Source organism: Panthera onca, chromosome D1 (genome assembly GCF_046562875.1).
Source record: "Panthera onca isolate mPanOnc1 chromosome D1, mPanOnc1 haplotype 2, whole genome shotgun sequence".
Lineage (NCBI taxonomy): Eukaryota > Metazoa > Chordata > Mammalia > Carnivora > Felidae > Panthera > Panthera onca.
Genome location: NC_138348.1, coordinates 79884105 through 79908338, shown reverse-complemented (window position 1 = coordinate 79908338; position 24234 = coordinate 79884105).

Here is a 24234-nt window from a genome sequence, read left to right as displayed (position 1 = left end):
AAAGTATGAATGTGAGGTTGATGAAGAGGGGACAATTCGAAAGATTTTCAAAGATAAATGTAAATTACATCATATTAATAAAAGAAAAGATAAGAACCATATGATCCTGTCAATCGATGCAGAAAAGGCATTTGACAAAATTCAGCAACGTTTCTTAATAAAAACCCTCGAGAAAGTCGGGATAGAAGGAACATACTTAAAGATCATAAAAGCCATTTACGAAAAGCCCACAGCTAACAGCATCCTCAATGAGGAAAAACTGAGAGCTTTTTCCCTGAGATCAGGACACGACAGGGATGTCTACTCTCACCGCTGTTGTTTAACAAAGTGTTGGAAGTTCTAGCATCAGCAATCAGACAACAAAAGGAAATCAAAGGCATCAAAATTGGCAAAGATGAAGTCAACTTTCACTTTTTGCAGATAACATGATGTTATACACGGAAAATCCGATAGACTCCACCAAAAGTCTGCTAGAACTGATACATGAATTCAGCAAAGTTGCAGGATACAAAATCAATGTACAGAAATCAGTTGCATTCATATACACTAACAATGAAGCAACAGAAAGACAAATAAAGAAACTGATCCCATTCACAATTGCATCAAGAAGCATAAAATACCTAGGAATAAATCTAATCAAAGATGTAAAAGATCTGTATGCTGAAAACTATAGAAAGCTTATGAAGGAAATGGAAGAAGATATAAAGAAATGGAAAAACATTCCATGCTCATGGATTGGAAGAATAAATATTGTCAAAATGTCAATACTACCCAAAGCTATCTACACATTCAATACAATCCCAATCAAAATTGCACCAGCATTCTTCTCAAAGCTAGAACAAGCAATGCTAAAATTCATATGGAACCACAAAATGCCCCAAATAGCCAAAGTAATTTTGAAGAAGAAGACCAAAGCAGGAGGCATCACAATCCCAAACTTTAGCCTCTACTACAAACCTGTAATCATCAAGACAGCATGGTATTGGCACAAAAACAGACACATAGACCAATGGAATAGAATAGAAACCCCAGAACTAGACCCACAAACATATGGACAACTCATCTTTGACAAAGCAGGAAAGAACATCCAATGGAAGAGATGTCTTTAACAAATGGTGCTCCAATGGAAAAAAGACATCTCTTTAACAAATGGTGCTGGGAGAACTAGACAGCAACATGCAGAAGATTGGAACTAGACCACTTTCTCACACCATTCACAAAAATAAACTCAAAATGGATAAAGGACCTGAATGTGACACAGGAAACCATCAAAACCCTAGAGGAGAAAGCAGGAAAAGACCTCTCTGATCTCAGCCGTAGCAATTTCTTACTTGACACATCCCCAAAGGCCAGGGAATTAAAAGCAAAAATGAACTACTGGGACATTATGAAGATAAAAAGGTTCTGCACAGCAAAGGAAACAACCAACAAAACTAAAAGGCAACCAACAGAATGGGAAAAGATATTTGCAAATGACACATCGGACAAAGGGCTAGTATCCAAAATCTATAAAGAGCTCACCAGACTCCACACCTGAAAAACAAATAACCCAGTGAAGAAATGGGCAGAAAACATGAATAGACACTTCTCTAAAGAAGACATCCGGATAGCCAACAGGCACATGAAAAGATGTTCAACATCGCTCCTTATCAGGGAAATACAAATCAAAACCACACTCAGATATCACCTCACACCAGTCAGAGTGGCCAAAATGAACAAATCAGGAGACTATAGATGCTGGAGAGGATGTGGAGAAACGGGAACCCTCTTGCACTGTTGGTGGGAATGCAAATTGGTGTAGCCACTCTGGAAAACAGTGTGGAGGTTCCTCAGAAAATTAAAAATATATCTACCCTATGACCCAGCAATAGCACTGCTGGGAATTTACCCAAGGGATACAGGAGTACTGATGCATAGGGGCACTTGTACCCCAATGTTTATAACAGCACTCTCAACAATAGCCAAATTATGGAAAGAGCTTAAATGTCCATCAACTACATTGATGTTTATCCATCAACATGGATAAAGAAATTGTGGTTTATGTACACAATGGAATACTACGTGGCAATGAGAAAGAATGAAATATGGCCTTTTGTAGCAACGTGGATGGAACTGGAGAGTGTGATGCTAAGTGAAATAAGCCATACAGAGAAAGAGAGATACCATATGTTTTCACTCTTATGTGGATCCTGTGAAACTTAACAGAAACCCATGGGGGAGGGGAAGGAAAAAAAAAGAAAAAAAAGAGGTTAGTGTGTAAGAGAGAGCCAAAGCATAAGAGATTCTTAAAAACTGAGAACAAACTGAGGGTTGATGGGGGGTGGGAGGGAGGGGTGGGTGGGTGATGGGTATTGAGGAGGGCACCTTTTGGGATGAGCACTGGGTGTTGTATGGAAACCAATTTGACAACAAATTTCATATATTTAAAATAAAAAGATAAATGTAATTATTGGTTACCACGTAGTGTGGCCTCCCAAGAATTAACATTTTGATATTAATTACTCTCTTAAGCTTATGAATATAGCATTGCAAATCTTTTGAGGGGAGAAAACTCTCATTTAAAATTTTTAAAAGATGAAAATTATTGCTACTTATGATTCCAATTCTTACATTACCTATTTATGCAAATAACAGTACTATTATCATTGGTCTTTTTAAAAGGCAAAAACATGAGTATCAATGTGTCTTTTTATGATTTTAACTGACAAAAATATCCATTACATTGTCTTTTAGATAGTAAGAAGAAATTTTGTGTCTCATACTGAGAAGTCCAGAGTAAAGCTAATCCATGTAAGGTTTTGTCCATCATCTCATATATTTCCAGTAAGCATGAGGATAATCCTGATATCTTCTTGCCTTCTCTAGTCAGCACAAATGTATATCTCTACATCCATTCACAAGCTCTTTTTTTGGGTTGCAAAATAGATACATTTTTAGATGTGTGTATGTGTACCTGTGTATGCCTCCTGTATGTGTAATTGCATTTGTGTGATTTGTGTGTGCATGTATGTGTATGTGCATATATGTGCATGTATGACAGGTGACCACATATGTACAAAACTGATGTCCTGGAATATATGTAAATGGAGCACATTTGAAGTAGACATAAATTTTGGACTTTTTAAAAGATTGCGGAGTGGCAGTAGCTCATATTAGGGGAATGACAGCCAAGTCAAGGACTGGAGGTGGCCTGCATGATTTGCATATAGCAGTAGCAATCATCTTTGGTGCACATATTATGTGTCTGAACCCCTGCAAAGCACATTTGCAGCAGGTGGGATTTAAAAACACGTTGTTAAGTGCCCAGGTATTGAAGTCAGTATTTCCCAAACCTTACTGATCCTCATGCTCCTTGTCTATATATAAATTGGGAGTGATAAATATCCACTTTACAAGGTTGTAATGATTGCAGACCAAATATGACAATGTCTGTAGAATGTTTTGTAGTTTCTGGGTCATGAAGTAATAATGAATATAAAGTGTCTCAACTACTACGTGGGCTCTTGCCTTGAACTGCCTGGCCTCCTATTCCAGTTCTGACATTTCCTAGTTGTGTGACAAGGACTAAAATATGTAATTTCTCTGAATCTCAGTTGTTTCCCCAAAATGCAGCTAGATACTTTCAACAATCAAGTCTAAAAGATGAATGAAAGTCCTTTGTTGTAGTAACTAAGACAAAGACAAGGATACTTGCTTTGTTAAGATCCATAGAAAGTGTTCTTTTTCATTGGCCAGAGCTAGAGTCTATGCCCATTGTTTTACACAAAACTTTTTGATTAAGATAATGAAGTAAGGTTATTAGATTAAATCGTTAGTGTCCACTTCTGGGGAGAGAGGTTGGCATAAATACCAACTAAATAATATCCTTGAGACTAGACTAGTGACTCAAAATAACAGTCATCCAAGGAATATTCTAGATTGTTTAATTGTTTTAAGAGGAGTTTGAAAGATGAATGTAAACAACAGTGTTACCTGTAACATTGTATTTTATAAATTTTCAATGGAAGAGGTTTTTGTTTGTTTGTTTGCCAAAAGCAATCTAGATGACATTGTTTTAACTATTGCCAAAAACATCATAATAATCTATAGAAACAAATTTGTCTCAAGGTTTTCATACACAGTAAAGAACTCTTTAATTCTGTTAAAAAGGACCTACCATTAAAAATGACAAAAACGTCAACAATAATAAAATTACTGACATAAAAGGGTGTCTAATAATTCTTTATATTAGGAAATTAAATTTTGCACTTCTCATAAGTGAAACATGAGAAATTAGCACTACAATGAATAGTTTCACTTTTGCTCTCATTATAATAAGCGCTTGAATACATTTCAATTGTTTATGTGCAATCTTATATCAATGAGGCTAAATCTTTCTGTGCCTTGTATAGCATCTGAGGAAAAAATAAATTTAAAGCAAGGTGTTGGGTTAAGAAGTCGATACAAATTTAAATTAAAATATTAAGGGACCACACAAAGCTTATACCCAGAAGACAAATTTCTATTATATCATTTCTTCAAATCGTAACAAATTTATTTCTGAGACAATGAATTCTGACCTCATGTGTAATTGAGAAACCAAAGTTTGGTTTTATTTTCCTTTAACAATCTCAATGGAGAATAAGGCAATATAGTGAAATAATAGAGAGGAGAGAGAGAGAGGAAAAAAGAGTGAGGAAAGAGGCGAGAAAAATTTTAGCTATCCTCATTGAAGACATTTTCATGGAAGTAGAGCCAGGAGCAATAAACTTGAGTTCTTTCCTTGTGAAGATCACTGTTAATCTCAACAAAAAGAGAACTAGAAATGGGCTGGCTCACATAATTAAAAAAGAATGTCTACATATAAAATAAAATAACAAATAAATATAGTAATTTCTTAGACAATAATATCTTGCACATTTCAATAATTATAATTCTTCATAATAGACACTATGAGAGTCTATGTAATCTACTAATTCCATTATTAAAAATGGGAAAATTTTACTTTGTTTTTGTCTGTAACTCTTTTGAATATTCCCAATTATTACTTCTCTCTTTTAAAGACATTCATCCACTTATAATTCCACACATGAATTCATCAAATCTTTTAGCTTGTGCTCTGTGTCAGGGCAATTATGGTATAGATTGTATTCCTTCAACTTTAATTCCTTTATTTCTTCTGAAATACTCCTAGAATAAGTAAAAAAAATACATATTAAATACTGAATAAACACTATACTGGTCTGTGTGCAACAATGTAAGTTAAGAAGAGAGAACAGATTTTTCTTTTAGAACACATTTTCTTTTAGGACACATCTTCTCTAGGCAGTGGAAATGAGATGGACAAAAAAAGACTACAGGACATATTAGATAATTGAAATAATTTGACCAAAGAGGAAGGACCCTGGAACTGAAATTTTAAGGGTAAGAATAAGAGGAGTTGGACTTTGAAATACCTTTATGCAGAAACAACACAAACGCCAACTTGCCCAACACTGACAATGATCAAAAGGAGAAAGACGGAATATTTGGTATTAAATAGAAGAATAGATGTTGGTTTCAATAAAAATATGGAAAATACATCCATGATAATGTGACAATGTAAGCATATGTAACATCTATTAAGTTGATGATTTGGTATGGTAATTACCAAGAATGGCACACTTATGTTGTGTTTCTCAGTAAGAAAATAAATGTTTTAGTGGTAGGTATTTCATTCAATGTTAGAATAGAAATTGTTTGGCAATATAAACATTGTGTCCATAGCTATCATTTTTACTATATAACAATAAATGTGCAAAAATCTAATGATTGTCCTATAATTGCTAAAGCATGTAATACATCTTGATAAGTTATTATAGTGTGTGGAGTTTTGTAACATGCTCTTTCTCAGGGGAATGGGATAAAATAAGTTCTTGAGTGGAAAATTCTTCCATGGTAGAAGAAAGTCGTTTGAAAAACTGTCATAGACTCTGTCTAAAGTTCTCTCTTGGCCAGCAAGAGAGCGGACTCAGGATAAAAGTGAGAGATGGCTAATGTCCGGGAAAACACAGAGCCCCGAATAAGGGTCCTTGCCCTGTTTTTATTAGGATCAGAAGGCTTAGAAACATGGTGATGGATGTGCACAAAGAGACAATGAAACTGTGACCATCAACTTGGGGAAGTGAAGGAAAGGGGGTCTTAAAGATATTCAGGGTTAGGGGTTTGGGTTAACACAAAACAAACTCCTGGTGCCTGACAGTCAGGCAGAAGGTTGTTTACAACCGACATGAGGCACCACTTCTGTTTATCTTAGCTAGCCTATGGGATGAGACAGGTAGGACAAATGACTTCAGGGTTAACAAGCCACCTTTCCTTTTGTTAATCATCTCCCCTCTGGGCAGCTTCACCCCCAGCACATTGCATTGGTCTATAGCCCAATTCACCTGTATACCTAACTTGGTCCTTCCCTCCTGTGAAAGAAACTTTCTGCTATAGTACTAAATTGGGGGGCAATTTTGCCCTGAACACCTAATCTCACTTACCTCATATACCTTTGTTTGGGGGACCTTTGCTCCCCTCTCTATTCTGGGTGACTTTACATCCCCCTGCTCTATCTTGGGGTCCTGATCATGTTTACCCAAACGTGGGTGTGAGCATCCTATAGCTTTGTACTTCTTTATGCCTTGTTAACCCATTGGTGTAATCCCGGGGGATTCCTAAGCTTATTCCCCACAAAAAACTTTGAAAACTTCGGGTGAAAATTCTTTGGGGTAATGTATAAGGTGACTTTTATGGATTTTCTACCTTTTATTACCTCTATTTTCTATTGTTTTTAAAGAATATATGAGTTTTATTTGTGGAACATATTACTCTTAGCATGTGTATAACTTCGTTAAGCACAGCTATGTGTTTATAATTTTTATTTCAGATCTTTTCACAATTATTCCAATTAAAATTTAAATCCTTTATCTCTGGAGTAACATTTTTTTTTAATTATCATGATTACTAACCATTGCAGTAATTACATTTCTTGTTTATTTTTAAATAAGACATAATTTGTCTAATAGCCTTTTATGAATAAAAACTCTGTATGTGTGGATATGGCTATGTGTATGTTTGGTATGGCAATATTACAAATTTAATATAATCTTATTATGATAGAGCCAGAAAAAGAATCTGCTTCTATGCATAGAATCAGAAAGAATGTCATCATTGTATTTACAATATTTGTGAATCTCCTAAAAGGAAAAAATATGTAAATAATGCCAAATTCCAGTATCTTAAACTAAAGAAACTAAAGAAAGCAACTATTACACTACTAGTGAAAGAGTACCTTTTTAACTCACAGATAGTTAAGTTTATATGTAGAAATTACTAAGAGCAGAAACATTTTTTGTCATTTTTAGGAATTATAGATATAGCATTGATTTTCAACTGCTCTTTTTTAATATAATTTATTGTCAAGTTGGCTAACATATCGTGTATACAGTGTGCTCTTGTTTTGGGGGGTAGATTCCCGTGATTCATCACTTACATACAACACCAAGGGTCCTAAGAAAGGAAGATGCCAGGATGGCCCTGAACAGGCATCTTTTCAGGAACACCATCATTGTGTTTCATGGTCCCCGAAGGAGAAAGCCAAAAGATGGTTATGATGAGAAAGACAAAGACTGACCCCAAAAGGGGTAATGATTGTATTGTGAGAGCAGGACATCAAAGGGAAAACAATTCAAGGTAAGTTATGATTTTATGGCCAAGTAAATTCAGAGCAGTCACCCTGAAGGAAAAGGTTGAGAATGAAGTCTTGGAATTGGGAAGGAGAAATCATGAGAGCTTTGAGAAAGTATTTAGGGAGTGTTTCTAAGATAATATCATAGATTGATTGAATATAAGAGAATAGGGATTAGTAATGGGCCCGATTCATGGGCATCTAGGCCTTTGGGTATATATCATCTGAGTCTCCTTTGAATAACGGGTGTCAATCTCCAACCCTATGGCAGCTGTACTAGGCAGAGTTCTCATCTGGAGCCAAAGTGATCTTGATTCTGGAAAAATGGATCCATGGGGAGAAGCTGTGAAGTTTTACCGCTATTGGAATGGTCAGGAAAACCTGACAGGAGCTCATCAAGACAGGGTCAAGTGACTTTTTGTCCTGTGAAAGAGTTTTAAGGTATACCCAGTCCCCAAACGTAAGTTTTGGATGTATGCTACCTGAGAAAGAGGGGTCAAGTTTTAGACGGTACTGGTTTTGATGGTCATTATTGGTGGAGATGGTTTGCCCTAGCGTTATAACATACTGTGTGGGATAGTGGCATCTGGGGTCTAATAAAAGATCTGTCTGGAAAGAAACTCAAATGAACTAAGATGGGCTATGGAGTTTTGGGTGATATGTGACCTTAGTAATGCAGGGGAAGCAGGGTCAGCCAAGATTGTTGGGTTTCATGCATAAATTTTGCGAGGAACCTTTTTATGGTTTGATTGGCTCTGTCTTCCTTGAGGACTATGGGTGCCATACTGCATGCAAAGGGTATTTTATCTGGAGGACTTCACTAACTCCCTGTGTTATTTGAGAGGCAAAAGCTGGGCCATTGTCTGACTATAAGGAGCGGGGAAGCCCAAGATGAGGGAGGATCTGATTAAAGAGAGAAGTAATGACCTATGTTTTAGTGAGAAAGACACCATCCTGTAAAGATGTCTACAAAGAATGATACCTGATCCCCTTGCAGGGAGGCATGTGCATAAAATCTGCCAATCCTCCCCTGGTAGAGTCTCTAATCTTTGGATAGGTTGAAGAAGTGGGGGAGGTTTATAGGCTCCCTCCAGGTTGATGCAATGTGATAAGAGGTAAAACTCTCCTGGGAGAGAGCCTGCAGAGTTTAGGGAATGTTCTTGCGAATGAAAAGAGTTCCTACTAGGACTTGAAGGGACTTAACCCTGAGATGGGTGGCCTGATGTAATTTATTAAGAAATTTCCATTGTAGGGACACCTGGGTGGCTCAATCGGTTAAGTGTCCAACTTTGGCTCAGGTCATGACTTAACGATTTGTGAGTTCCAGCCCCACACTGAGCTCTGTGGTGACAGCTCAGAGCCTGGAGTCTGCTTCAGATTCTGTGTCTTCCTGTCTCTCTACCCCTCCCCTTCTCTCTCTCTTTCTCTTTCTCTTTCTCTCTCTCAAAAATAAATAAACATTAAAAAAATTAAAAAAAAAAGAAATTTCCATTGTAACATTCCCAGGAGTAACAGCTTTATTACTGGTGATTTGCAGCCAACCCTCTGGAGTATAGGAAAAGCCCTTTGTCAATGCCCTTTGGATTTCTATCTGAGTATATCATGGAGGAAAAGGGATTTATATTGAGAACCAAGCAGCCTCAAGGGGCAACCCAGTGCCTACCTTTGCTTACTTGTCAATTCTATTGTTTCCAATAGAGAGCAAGTCATTATGCTTTTGGTGGGCCTTGTGATGGATAATAACTATTTGGGAGAGAAGCATAGTTGCCTTTAGCAAGGCCAAAATTTCAGAAGCATGTTTAACTGGGGTACCTTGGGCTGTAAGGAGGCCCTCTCTCTCCAAATAGCAGCATGGGTATGGATCACGTGGAAAGCATAAACAGATTCAATATATACTTTTCTTTCATTTTTTGTGCCCAGTGAAGGGCTCAGGTAAGAGCAATTCATTCTGCCTTTTGTGTTGAGGTAGTGGCACCTGGCAGAGGTCCAGACTCAAAGACTTAGGTTAAGCTCACAATAGAGTACCCGGAGACCCATACACCTTGTACTGTGAAACTGCTGCCATCCACAAATCATAGCCTCTGGGTTATCTAGAGACATATCCTGAAGATCTGGCCTGGCACTGCAAGTCAAATCTGTGGTTTCTAGGCAAGAATGTTCCAATGGGGCATTTATTGTCGGATCTGGCAGAATGGTGGCAGGATTTCAGTTCTGACATGGCCAAATATTTATTTTTGGTGTTTCTGATAAAAGAATAAAACAAATTTTGTAATTCTACTATAGGAGGTCGGATGAAATGCCCTAGAATTTAAGGTGTCCAATAACTGATCGGGTGTATAAACAGTTATGCCTTGTCCTAAGGTTAATTTAGAAGCCTCTTCTACAAGTGAGGACATTCATGCCAGTGTTCAGAGGCAGGGAGATCATCCCTGTGCCATAGGATCTAGATTCTTAGATAGGTATGTGACCAGGTATTGGGATGGTCCCAGAGTTTGGATCAGGATTCCAAGGACCACTCCCCTTCTTTCATGCACATATAAAGAGATGGGCTTCTCCTGGTCTGGGAGGGCTAAAGCTGGGGCCCTTGTAAATGCCTGCTTGAGGGCCCCAAAGCTTTTGTCATTTCAGAATCACACTCCAAAGTCTCCCTCAGATCCCCTTAGGGCCTCATAAAGAGGCTTTGTTATTAATCCAAATTGGGATATCCATATTCAACAAAACCCAGCCATATCTAACAAAAGAATACAGCTGCTATTTTGTAGAGCGCTTTCATATTTAAAATGAGACTCTTATGGTGGTCAGGGAGGCTCTTAGTCCCAGGGATTGATGTTAATACCAGGAATTGAACCTTCTGAGAGGAAATATGAGCCTTTGAAGGGGAGGCTCTAAGAGGCGAAGCTGCAAAGCACCAGGATAGTATTTTTGTGTCAGAAGTGTTCTCATTGGGGCTGCAGATAAGTAAATTATCATATTGAAATAAGGCACTGCCTCTGGGCTGAAGGGTGGACAGATCCTTAGCTAGGGCCTGTCCAAATAAATGTGGACTGTCGCTAAAGCCCTGAGGGAAGAGAGTCCAAGTTAGCCATTGAGTAACCTGGGGCAGGGGGGAGGTCTTGCTACTCAAAGGCAAAGAGGAACCAGGAATCCATGTGTACTGGGATGCAGAAGAAAGCATCTTCGAGATCCAACACAGTATACCAAAGAGTGTCCAAGGGAATCTGTCCTAGGAGGGCTTAAGGGTTAGGAGCAATTAGTGAATTGGAATATCCTTGTTGATAGATCTTAGGTCTTGTACCATTCTTTATGAGCTACTGCACTTTTTACTGCTAAATTGGGGGTATTACTGGTGAATTGCAGGGGTGTAAAAGTCTTATTGCTAAGAATTCTTCTATGAGTGGCTGTAGTCCATGTCTGGCCTCCAGACATAGGGGATAATGGGATTTTCTGAGGGAGGAAAAGAGGATCTTTAAGTTGTATCTTTACTGGGGTTACTGATGGAGAGTGCCCTGGAATCAAGGTGTCCCATACTTGCGGGGGCATCTGTTGAAAAATGGAGATCTTGATGTTTGAAGGGGCAGGGGGCTCAGAGGACAAAAATGTCCGCAGGGCATGGTCAATCCCAGAAAGGCAAAGATTAGCTTAAAGTTTTGTCATTATGTCCCTTCCAAGTAATGGAATGGGGCAATCAGGTAAAACAAGAAAGAAGTGGGTAAGGTGTTGTTACCCAAAGATCAAATTAAAGCAGAAGAGAAACAATCCCCCTTTGGGTGCCGCGCTATGCCAGTGAGCAGAATGGAGTATGGAAAGCTGTCACCTGGGTATTTCATAAGGTGGAATAAGTGGTTCCTGTATTTGTGAGAAATTCAATTTTGTCTCCTGCCACATCCAGGGTTACTGGAGGCTCTGCCATAGAGGTGGAGAACGTGGGAGCCTCAGGACCCTGTCAGTCAGAGGGGAGGAGATCATTGGGGTCCTCACAATGGAGGTATAGAGCTAAGGGCAGGTGTCGGCCCTGGAGAGGCAAGCTGCCAAAGGCCTTGGACTGAAGCTGTTGATTACCTTGGAAGGCCTGGCGTCCTATGCATGGGAAGCAGGAGCAGTTCCATCTCCAATGCCCTGGTTATTTGCAGGGGGGACCAGGCCCTGACAGAGGGGGCATTTGACACTCTTGGGCCAATCTTGTACCTTTAATGGCTTTTGCCCCTGGGTGGACCCAGAGAAGGGCAGGGAGCTGGCAACAGCTACGGCCGGCCATATATTGGACTTGCCACATGTTTCTCTGTTCCCTTTCAGCCCTCGAGGCTACCTCTCAGTCATTGAAGACCTTGAAGGCCATATCCAGAAGTGTGGGGAAGGGGTCTGAAGTTCCTGATAGAACGATAAAATTTTCCTGGTAAAGAAAGATCAAATCTCATGATTAAATACCGGATTTTATGCTTAGATTATTCTTTCTTCCTGCTTTGATAAATCAGACACATTTTATGTCTTACTTAGGAGGTACCTTAACTTTCACATATAGCTTTTAATTGGTATTTAATTGCATTCAACTTTTTTTTAAGTCCTTAAGTAATCTTACAAATCTTAAATTTGTCAAATTTTTGGTCATTACCTCTCAAATATTCTTTATGGTCCTCTTTCTCCTCTCCTGCTGGGACTCCTATTATGCATATGTTAGTATGTTTGATGGTATTCCGTATTCCTCTGAGTTTCTGTTCACTTTTCTTCATTTTCCTTTTATTGCTCATATTGGATACTCTGAATTGACTTATCCTCAAGTTCACTGATTCTTCTTCCAACTCAGATTTCCTCCTGGACCTTTTCAGTGAGTTTCTCATTTTAGTTATCATACTTTTTAAAAAGATCTTTTTAATTTCTTTATTTTTTTTTGGAGAGAGAGAGAGAATAGGCACACACAGACTTGCACGCACACACACACACACACACACAAACACGTGCATGAGTGGGGGAAGGGGCAGAGAGAGAAAGAGGGAATTCCAAGCAGTCTCTGTGCGCTGTCAGCACAGAGCCCAATGCAGGACTCGATCTTACAAACCATGAGATCATGACCTGAGCTGAAATCAAGAGTTGGATGCTTAACCAACTGAGACACCCAGGCACCCCAGTTATCATACTTATATCATACTTTTTAAAACTAGAATTACATATGTGTATATATATATATATATATATATATATATATATAGTATTTATATTTAATTTACTTATGTGTATATATATATAATATTGTATATAATTATCTATTTTTTTACTGATAGTCACTGTTTGGTAAGACAGTTCTCCTACTTTCTTTTAGTTATTTAGACATGGTTTCCTTTAGTCCTTTAAACAAATTTATAACAGTTGATTTAAAATTTTTCTCTGCTAAGTCCAACATCTGAAATTCTTTAGGCACAGATTCTAAATGCTTTGTTTTGTCATTGTTGTTTCTTTGTGTGTCTTGAATTTCTTTCAAATGACATTTTGAATAATATGTGACAATCTGGAAATCTGGTCTTCCCACCAAAGTTTGTAGTTGTTCTTCTTGTCCTTTGTTTAGTGACTCCCAGATGAATTGTGTAAAGCCTCTTCTCTATTATTTGTGGCCAATGAAATCTCTGCTTGGTTAGTTTAGCAGTCAGTTAATTTAACAGAGATTTCTGTAAAGGACTTGAGGAAATAAGTCTTAGGGCATACTTTTAATACTGTTACAATTTCCATTTCTTTACTTGGCCTTCACTTCCTGGATATGGAAGGTCTGTAGGTAAACCAGAATTGAGAGATTTGAGCCTCCTCAGGCCTTTCCATGGAATCTACACAGCCCTTCTATATGCTCAGAAATATGACAGTTTTTCAAAGTGACCTAGGGGCAACTCATTCCCTAGATCTTCTTTTGTTTTCTGGTCAGGTTCTTGTTTGCCCCATCTGGGATTAATTCGCAGGCAGCTGCAATGTTAAACAATTGGCATTGATTGTTAAAAAAGAAAAAAAAATACTAAAAATAAACAAAAAAACCCTGCAAAATAAGGCTTCTCCTGTTAATAGAGTTTTGAATTAATTCTCACATAAAGAGGATTTGAAAGCCACTAACTTGTGCATCAGTAGCGTAAACTTCTGTAGAATCAATTATTTGAGTTATATTTATTATTGACATATCATTTTTAGAATTTGAAAATAAAATTTTGAACAGACTTGTATCTATCATAAAGCTGGTTTTGACATCATTGTGTACCACTGTGTATATGTGTGAATGTGCGTGTGTGTGCGTGTGTGTGTGTGTGTGTTTATCTTTCTGATTACCTTGACTCAGAAAAAGAGACAATATATCTCAGGGGGAAAATGTGCCTTGGAATAGAATTCAAATCTTGAATGTTCCATGTAGTTGTATAATGTTGGACACTGATTTTTTTATTATATTTGACAATATTTCCTTTTATATATAATGGAATGTAAGATTGTGAAAAAAAGTTGCTGAATTTCAACCTTAAATGTTAAAACTTCTTAGTATGATATGTAGATTGGTAAGATTGAGAAAATTGTGTGCTTATTTATTTTTCTAATTGTTAGCAATATAATTGCAAACAGAATTTTCATGGAGTTTGATTCTAGACAGAATGGCAAGCAATAAGCAGGTAAGGAAGTACTTGATAAGGTTTATACATGCAACTGGAATAAAAAAACTATTCAAACACTCCCTATTTTATTGTCTAGGTTGTTATTTACTTTTTATCTGTATAATTCCATGCAAGAGTTAATTGTATGAAAGAAAAAGATATTAACTCACTAATTAGATGATGGTTGCTAAGTACACACAACCCTGAGAGTTGCAATTAGTGGGGAAGGACAATATACACTATTTTCAATTTTCCTCATTTTCCTTTGAACATATTTTAGTTAAAATTTAATTACCTTTTATTTTAAAGCAGTCTTGATTTAGTTTAATGTTTCTTATTCACTTGAATACTATGTTTTGTACACAATTGTGAAGTACAATATGTTTGTATAAAACCATTGGATTACATTAATTATTGTTTATAATTCAAACAATTTCATGGTAAATGAATATGTTTTCTATAATAAGACTGGATAATGACTTACCCCTAAGTTTTGTCACATCTTCCATTAAACAAGTATATCACAGGGTGCCTGGGTGACTCAGTCATTTGAGAGTTCAACTTTGGCTAAGGTCATGATATCGCAGTTTGTGAGATCAAACCCCGCATTGGGCTCTCTGCTGTCAGAGCAGAGCCCACTTCAGGTCTTCTGTCCCCCTCTCTCTCCCTTCCCCACTCATGCTCTCTTTCTCAAATATAAATAAAACATTAAAAAAATTTAAACAAGCATTATACATGCTTGTTAATTGTATAATGGATTTATACAATTCATTATATTGTATTGGAAAAATTACTATAAATCAATAAAACCAGAAATTGATTTTCTCTGAAAGTTTACTTACAAAAAATGAAGTAAAATTCAACATCAATGATTTACCTAGATCAGGAGATAGCTTTAAATTTTTTTTATTGTTTTACATTTATTTATTTTGAGAGAGAGAGAAACCATGAGATGGGGAGGGGCAGAAAGAAAAGAGAGAGAGAGAATCCTAGGGAGGCTCCATACTGTCAGCACTGAGCCCCATGTGGGGCTGGAACTCACAAACTATGAGATCAATACTTGAGTCAAAGTCCAACCTTCAACTGACTGAGCCATCCAGGTGTCCAAGAGATTGCTTTTAAATTTTAAAACTATTTTTATTTTTTTTCATTCTCCCTTCAAAACATCATTATAAACTAAGAATAATTTAGTTGTTAAATGATAAATGAATAAAAAAACCTAATTCTTTATCCATGTATCTACAGATAATGCAAAACCCAACACACTAATTTAATTATTTTGTACAAATAATAGTAATGAAATAGAGAAATTACTGACTTGCTAATGAAACAATGCTGGTTTACAGTGGACCTTAGACCTGGATCACTTATCTTCTGACTGACACTAAACAGAGTTCAAAAGTATTTATTTGGAGAGGGAAGATGGTGGCTTAGGAAGATGCTGGCCTCACCGCGCATCGTGCTGATCACTTAGATTCCATCTATACCTGCCTAACTAACCCAGAAAACCACCAGAAGACCAGCAGAACGGAGTCTCCTGAGCCAAGCACAGAGGAGAGGCCCACGAAAGAGGGTAGGAAGGGCAGAGAGGCGGTGCGCGCTGCACGAACTGGCGGGAGGGAGCCGGGGCGGAGGGGCAGTCTGCCAGGCCAAGCAAAACCCCGGAGTCTGGCTTGCAAAAGCGGAGGGGCCAGGCAGAGTGTGTTCCCACAGCAAGTGCGACTTAACATCTGGGAGATCATAAATTAACAGCTCTGCTCGGAAAGCCAGAAGGCTGGAGGACAAAGGGAGGGAGAGTTGCTGAGCCCCGGGACAACAGAGCTGTTTGGCAGGAAACAAAAGCGCCAGCCAGCACCATCTCCCTCGCCCATCCCCCAGCCAAAATCCCAAAGGGAACCAGTTCCTGCCAGGGAACTTGCTTGCTCCAGCAAATACCCAAAGCTGTGCTTCTGCAGAGCCACCCCTCTGGCAGTGGGTCTGACTCCCTCCCACTGCCACAGGGCCCCTCCTAAAGTGGGTCACCTAAGGAGAAGGGAGCTAAGCCTGCCCCTCCTGCCCCCAGGCACCTTGCCTACCCACCCAACCTAATACGCCAGATCCCCAGCACCACAAGCCTGGCAGTGTGCAATTAGCCCGGACGGGCCACGCCACCCCACAGTGAATCCTGCCCCTGGGAGAGGGGAAGAGAAGGCACACACCAGTCTGACTGTGGCCCCAGCAGTGGGCTGGGGGCAGACATCAGGTCTGACTGCGGCTCAGCCCACCAACTCCAGTTATACACCACAGCACAGGGGAAGTGCCCTGCAGGTCCTCACCACTCCAGGGACTATCCAAAATGACCAAATGGAAGAATTCCCCTCAGAAGAATCTCCAGGAAATAACAACAGCTAATGAACTGATCAAAAAGGATTTAAATAATATAACAGAAAGTGAATTTAGAATAATAGTCATCAAATTAATCGCTGGGCTTGAAAACAGTATAGATGACAGCAGAGAATCTCTTGCTGCAGAGATCAAGGGACTAAGGAACAGTCAGGAGGAGATGAAAAACGCTTTAAACGAAATGCAAAACAAAATGGAAACCACGACGGCTCGGATTGAAGAGGCAGAGGAGAGAATAGGTGAACTAGAAGATAAAGTTATAGAAAAAGAGGAAGCTGAGAGAAAGAGAGATAAAAAAATCCAGGAGTGTGAGGGGAAAATTAGAGAATTAAGTGATACACTAAAAAGAAATAATATACACATAATTGGTATCCCAAAAAAGAAAGAGAGAGGGAAAGGTGCTGAAGGGGTACTTGAAGAAATAATAGCTGAGAACTTCCCTGAACTGGGGAAGGAAAAAGGCATTGAAATCCAAGAAGCACAGAGAACTCCCTTCAGACGTAACTTGAATCAATCTTCTGCATGACATATCATAGTGAAACTGGCAAAATACAAGGATAAAGAGAAAATTCTGAAAGCAGCAAGGGATAAACATGCCCTCACATATAAAGGGAGACCTACAAGACTCGGGACTGATCTCTCTTTTGAAACTTGGCAGGCCAGAAAGGCTTGGCACGATATCTTCAGTGTGCTAAACAGAAAAAATATGCAGCCGAGAATCCTTTATCCAGCAAGTCTGTCATTTAGAATAGAAGGAGAGATAAAGGTCTTCCCAAACAAACAAAAACTGAAGGAATTTGTCACCACTAAACCAGCCCTACAAGAGATCCTAAGGGGGATCCTGTGAGACAAAGTACCAGAGACATCGCTACAAGCATATCATACAGACATCACAATGACTCTAAACCCATATCTTTCTATAATAACACTGAATGTAAATGGATTAAATGTGCCAACCAAAAGACATAGGCTATCAGAATGGATAACAAAACAAGACCCATCTATTTGTGGTCTATAAGAGACTCATTTTAGATCTGAGGACACCTTTAGATTGAGAGTGAAGGGATGGAGAACTATTTATCATGCTACTGGAAGCCAAAAGAAAGCTGGAGCAGCCATACTTATATCAGACAAACTAGACTTTAAATTAAAGGCTGTAACAAGAGATGAAGAAGGGCATTATATAATAATTACAGGGTCTATCCATCTGGAAGAGCTAACAATTATAAATGTCTATGCGCCGAATACCGGAGCCCCCAAATATATAAAACAATTACTCATAAACATAAGCAACCTCATTGATAAGAATGTGGTCATTGCAGGGGACTTTAACACTCCACGTACAGAAATGGATAGATCATCTAGACACACGGTCAATAAAGAAACAAGGGCCCTGAATGATACATTGGATCAGATGGGCTTGACAGATCTATTTAGAACTCTGCATCCCAAAGCAACAGAATATACTTTCTTCTCGAGTGCACATGGAACATTCTCCAAGATGGATCATATACTGGGTCACAAAACAGCCCTTCATAAATATACAAGAATTGAAATTATACCATGCATTCTTTCAGACCACAATGATATAAAGCTTGAAATCAACCACTGGAAAAAGTCTGGAAAACCTCCAAAAGCATGGAGGTAAAAGAACACCCTACTAACGAATGAGTGGGTCAACCAGGCTATTAGAGAAGAAATTAAAAAGTATATGGAAACAAATGAAAATGAAAATACAACAATCCAAATGCTTTGGGATGCAGCAAGGGCAGTCCTGAGAGGAAAATACATTGCAATCCAGGCCTATCTCAAGAAACAAGAAAAATCCCAAATACAAAATCTAACAGCACACCTAAAGGAAATAGAAGCAGAACAGCAAAAGCAGCCTAAACCCAGCAGAAGAAGAGAAATAATAAAGATCAGAGCAGAAATAAACAATATAGAATCTAAAAAAACTGTAGAGCAGGGAGTGCCGGAAGATGGCGGCGTAGGAGGACGCGGGGCTCACAGCGCGTCCTGCCGATCACTTAGATTCCACCTACACCTGCCTAAAGAACCCAGAAAACCGCCAGAGGATTAGCAGAAGGGAGTCTCCGGAGTCAAGCGCAGACTAGAGGCCCACGGAAGAGGGTAGGAAGGGCGGCGAGGGGGTGCGCGCTCCACGGATTGGCGGGAGGGAGCCGGGGCGGAGGGGCGGCTCGCCGGCCAAGCAGAGCCCCCGAGTCTGGCTGGCAAAAGCGGAGGGGCCGGACAGACTGTGTTCCCACAGCAAGCGCGACTTAGCATCTGGGAGGTCATAAGTTAACAGCTCTGCGCGGAAAGCGGGAAGGCTGGAGGACAAAGGGAGGGAGAGCTGTTGAGCCCCCGGACAGCAGAGCTCAGCTTGGCGGGGAACAAAGGCGCCAGCGCCATCTCCCCCGCCCATCCCCCAGCCAAAATTCCCAAAGGGAACCAGTTCCTGCCAGGGAACTTGCTCGCTCCGGGCAAACACCCAACTCTGTGCTTCTGTGGAGCCAAACCTCCGGCAGCGGATCTGACTCCCTCCCGCTGCCACAGGGCTCCTCCTGAAGTGGATCACCTAAGGAGAAGCGAGCTAAGCCTGCCCCTCCACCCCCCGTGCACCTTGCCTACCCACCCCAGCTAATACGCCGGATCCCCAGCAACACAAGCCTGGCAGTGTGCAAGTAGCCCAGACGGGACACGCCACCCCACAGTGAATCCCGCCCCTAGGAGAGGGGAAGAGAAGGCACACACCAGTCTGACTGTGGCCCCAGCGGTGGGCTGGGGGCAGACATCGGGTCGGACTGCGGCCCCGCCCACTAACTCCAGTTATACACCACAGCACAGGGGAAGTGCACTGCAGGTCCTCACCACGCCAGGGACTCTCCAAAATGACCAAACGGAAGAATTCCCCTCAGAAGAATCTCCAGGAAATAACAACAGCTAATGAACTGATCAAAAAGGATTTAAATAATATAACAGAAAGTGAATTTAGAATAATAGTCATAAAATTAATCACTGGGCTTGAAAACAGTATACAGGACAGCAGAGAATCTCTTGCCACAAAGATCGAGGGACTAAGGAACAGTCACGAGGAGTTGAAAAACGCTTTAAACGAATTGCAAAACAAAATGGAATCCACGATGGCTCGGCTTGAAGAGGCAGAGGAGAGAATAGGTGAACTAGAAGATAAAGTTATGGAGAAAGAGGAAGCTGAAAGAAAGAGAGATAAAAAAATCCAGGAGTATGAGGGGAAAATTAGAGAACTAAGTGATACACTAAAAAAAAATAATATACGCATAATTGGTATCCCAGAGGAGGAAGAGAGAGGGAAGGGTGCTGAAGGGGTACTTGAACAAATTATAGCTGAGAACTTCCCTGAACTGGGGAAGGAAAAAGGCATTGAAATCCAAGAGGCACAGAGAACTCCCTTCAGACGTAACTTGAATCGATCTTCTGCACGACATATCATAGTGAAACTGGCAAAATACAAGGATAAAGAGAAAATTCTGAAAGCAGCAAGGGATAAACGTGCCCTCACATATAAAGGGAGACCTATAAGACTCGTGACTGATCTCTCCTTTGAAACTTGGCAGGCCAGAAAGGCTTGGCACGATATCTACAGTGTGCTAAACAGAAAAAATATGCAGCCGAGAATCCTTTATCCAGCAAGTCTGTCATTTAGAATAGAAGGAGAGATAAAGGTCTTCCCAAACAAACAAAAACTGAAGGAATTTGTCACCACGAAACCAGCCCTACAAGAGATCCTAAAGGGGATCCTGTGAGACAAAGTACCAGAGACAAAGCTACAAGCATAAAACATACAGACATCACAATGACTCTAAACCCATATCTTTCTATAATAACACTGAATGTAAATGGATTAAATGTGCCAACTAAAAGACATAGGGTATCAGAATGGATAAAAAAACAAGACCCATCTATTTGCTGTCTACAAGAGACTCATTTTAGATCTGAGGACACCTTTAGATTGAGAGTGAGGGGATGGAGAACTATTTATCATGCTCCTGGAAGCCAAAAGAAAGCTGGAGTAGCCATACTTATATCAGACAAACTAGACTTTAAATTAAAGGCTGTAACAAGAGATGAAGAAGGGCATTATATAATAATCACAGGGTCTATCCACCAGGAAGAGCTAACTATTATAAATGTCTATGCGCCAAATACCCGAGCCCCCAGATATATAAAACAATTACTCATAAACATAAGCAACCTCATTGATAAGAATGTGGTCATTGCAGGGGACTTTAACACCCCACTTACAGAAATGGATAGATCATCTAGACACACAGTCAATAAAGAAACAAGGGCCCTGAATGATACATTGGATCAGATGGACTTGACAGATATATTTAGAACTCTGCATCCCAAAGCAACAGAATATACTTTCTTCTCGAGTGCACATGGAACATTCTCCAAGATAGATCATATACTGGGTCACAAAACAGCCCTTCATAAGTTTACAAGAATTGAAATTATACCATGCATACTTTCAGACCACAATGCTATGAAGCTTGAAATCAACCACAGGAAAAAGTCTGGAAAACCTCCAAAAGCATGGAGGTTAAAGAACACCCTACTAACGAATGAGTGGGTGAACCAGGCAATTAGAGAAGAAATTAAAACATATATGGAAACAAACGAAAATGAAAATACAACAATCCAAACGCTCTGGGATGCAGCGAAGGCAGTCCTGAGAGGAAAATACATTGCAATCCAGGCCTATCTCAAGAAACAAGAAAAATCCCAAATACAAAATCTAACAGCACACCTAAAGGAAATAGAAGCAGAACAGCAAAGGCAGCCTAAACCCAGCAGAAGAAGAGAAATAATAAAGATCAGAGCAGAAATAAACAATATAGAATCTAAAAAAACTGTAGAGCAGATCAACGAAACCAAGAGTTGGTTTTTTGAAAAAATAAACAAAATTGACAAACCTCTAGCCAGGCTTCTCAAAAAGAAAAGGGAGATGACCCAAATAGATAAAATCATGAATGAAAATGGAATGATTACAACCAATCCCTCAGAGATACAAACAATTATCAGGGAATACTATGAAAAATTATATGCCAGCAAATTGGACAACCTGGAAGAAATGGACAAATTTCTAAACACCCACACTCTTCCAAAACTCAATCAGGAGGAAATAGAAAGCTTGAACAGACCCATAACCAGCGAAGAAATTGAATCGGTTATCAAAAATCTCCCAACAAATAAGAGTCCAGGACCAGATGGCTTCCCAGGGGAGTTCTACCAGACATTTAAAGCAGAGATAATACCTATCCTTCTCAAGCTATTCCAAGAAATAGAAAGGGAAGGAAAACTTCCAGACTCATTCTATGAAGCCAGTATTACTTTGATTCCTAAACCAGACAGAGACCCAGTAAAAAAAGAGAACTACAGGCCAATATCCCTGATGAATATGGATGCAAAAATTCTTAATAAGATACTAGCAAATCGAATTCAACAGCATATAAAAAGAATTATTCACCATGATCAAGTGGGATTCATTCCTGGGATGCAGGGCTGGTTCAACATTCGCAAATCGATCAACGTGATACATCACATTAACAAAAAAAAAGAGAAGAACCATATGATCCTGTCAATCGATGCAGAAAAGGCCTTTGACAAAATCCAGCACCCTTTCTTAATAAAAACCCTTGAGAAAGTCGGGATAGAAGGAACATACTTAAAGATCATAAAGGCCATTTATGAAAAGCCCACAGCTAACATCATCCTCAACGGGGAAAAACTGAGAGCTTTTTCCCTGAGATCAGGAACACGACAGGGATGCCCACTGTCACCGCTGCTGTTTAATATAGTGCTGGAAGTTCTAGCATCAGCAATCAGACAACAAAAGGAAATCAAAGGCATCAAAATTGGCAAAGATGAAGTCAAGCTTTCCCTTTTTGCAGATGACATGATATTATACATGGAAAATCCGATAGACTCCACCAAAAGTCTGCTAGAACTGATACATGAATTCAGCAAAGTTGCAGGATACAAAATCAATGTGCAGAAATCAGTTGCATTCTTATACACTAACAATGAAGCAACAGAAAGACAAATGAAGAAACTGATCCCATTCACAATTGCACCAAGAAGCATAAAATACCTAGGAATAAATCTAACCAAAGATGTAAAAGATCTGTATGCTGAAAACTATAGAAAGCTTATGCAGGTAATTGAAGAAGATATAAAGAAATGGAAAGACATTCCCTGCTCATGGATTGGAAGAATAAATATTGTCAAAATGTCAATACTACCCAAAGCTATCTACACATTCAATGCAATCCCAATCAAAATTGCACCAGCATTCTTCTCGAAACTAGAACAAGCAATCCTAAAATTCATATGGAATCACAAAAGGCCCCGAATAGCCAAAGTAATTTTGAAGAAGAAGACCAAAGCAGGAGGCATCACAATCCCAGACTTTAGCCTCTACTACAAAGCTGTCATCATCAAGACAGCATGGTATTGGCATAAAAACAGACACATAGACCAATGGAATAGAACAGAAACCCCAGAACTAGACCCACAAACGTATGGCCAACTCATCTTTGACAAAGCAGGAAAGAACATCCAATGGAAAAAAGACAGTCTCTTTAACCAATGGTGCTGGGAGAACTGGACAGCAACATGCAGAAGGTTGAAAGTAGACCACTTTCTCACACCATTCACAAAAATAAACTCAAAATGGATAAAGGACCTGAATGTGAGCCAGGAAACCATCAAAACCTTAGAGGAGAAAGCAGGAAAAGACCTCTCTGACCTCAGCCGTAGCAATCTCTTACTCGGCACATCCCCAAAGGCAAGGGAATTAAAAGCAAAAGTGAATTACTGGGACCTTATGAAGATAAAAAGCTTCTGCACAGCAAAGGAAACAACCAACAAAACTAAAAGGCAACCAACGGAATGGGAAAAGATATTTGCAAATGACACATCGGACAAAGGGCTAGTATCCAAAATCTATAAAGAGCTCATCAAACTCCACACCCGAAAAACAAATAACCCAGTGAAGAAATGGGCAGAAAACATGAATAGACACTTCTCTAAAGAAGACATCCGGATGGCCAACAGGCACATGAAAAGATGTTCAACGTCGCTCCTTATCAGGGAAATACAAATCAAAACCACACTCAGATACCACCTCACGCCAGTCAGAGTGGCCAAAATGAAGAAATCAGGAGACTATAGATGCTGGAGAGGATGTGGAGAAACAGGAACCCTCTTGCACTGTTGGTGGGAATGCAAATTGGTGCAGCCGCTCTGGAAAGCAGTGTGGAGGTTCCTCAGAAAATTAAAAATAGACCTACCCTATGACCCAGCAATAGCACTGCTAGGAATTTACCCAAGGGATACAGGAGTACTGATGCATAGGGACACCTGTACCCCAATGTTTATAGCGGCACTCTCAACAATAGCCAAATTATGGAAAGAGCCTAAATGTCCATCAACTGATGAATGGATAAAGAAATTGTGGTTTATATACACAATGGAATACTACGTGGCAATGAGAAAAAATGAAAT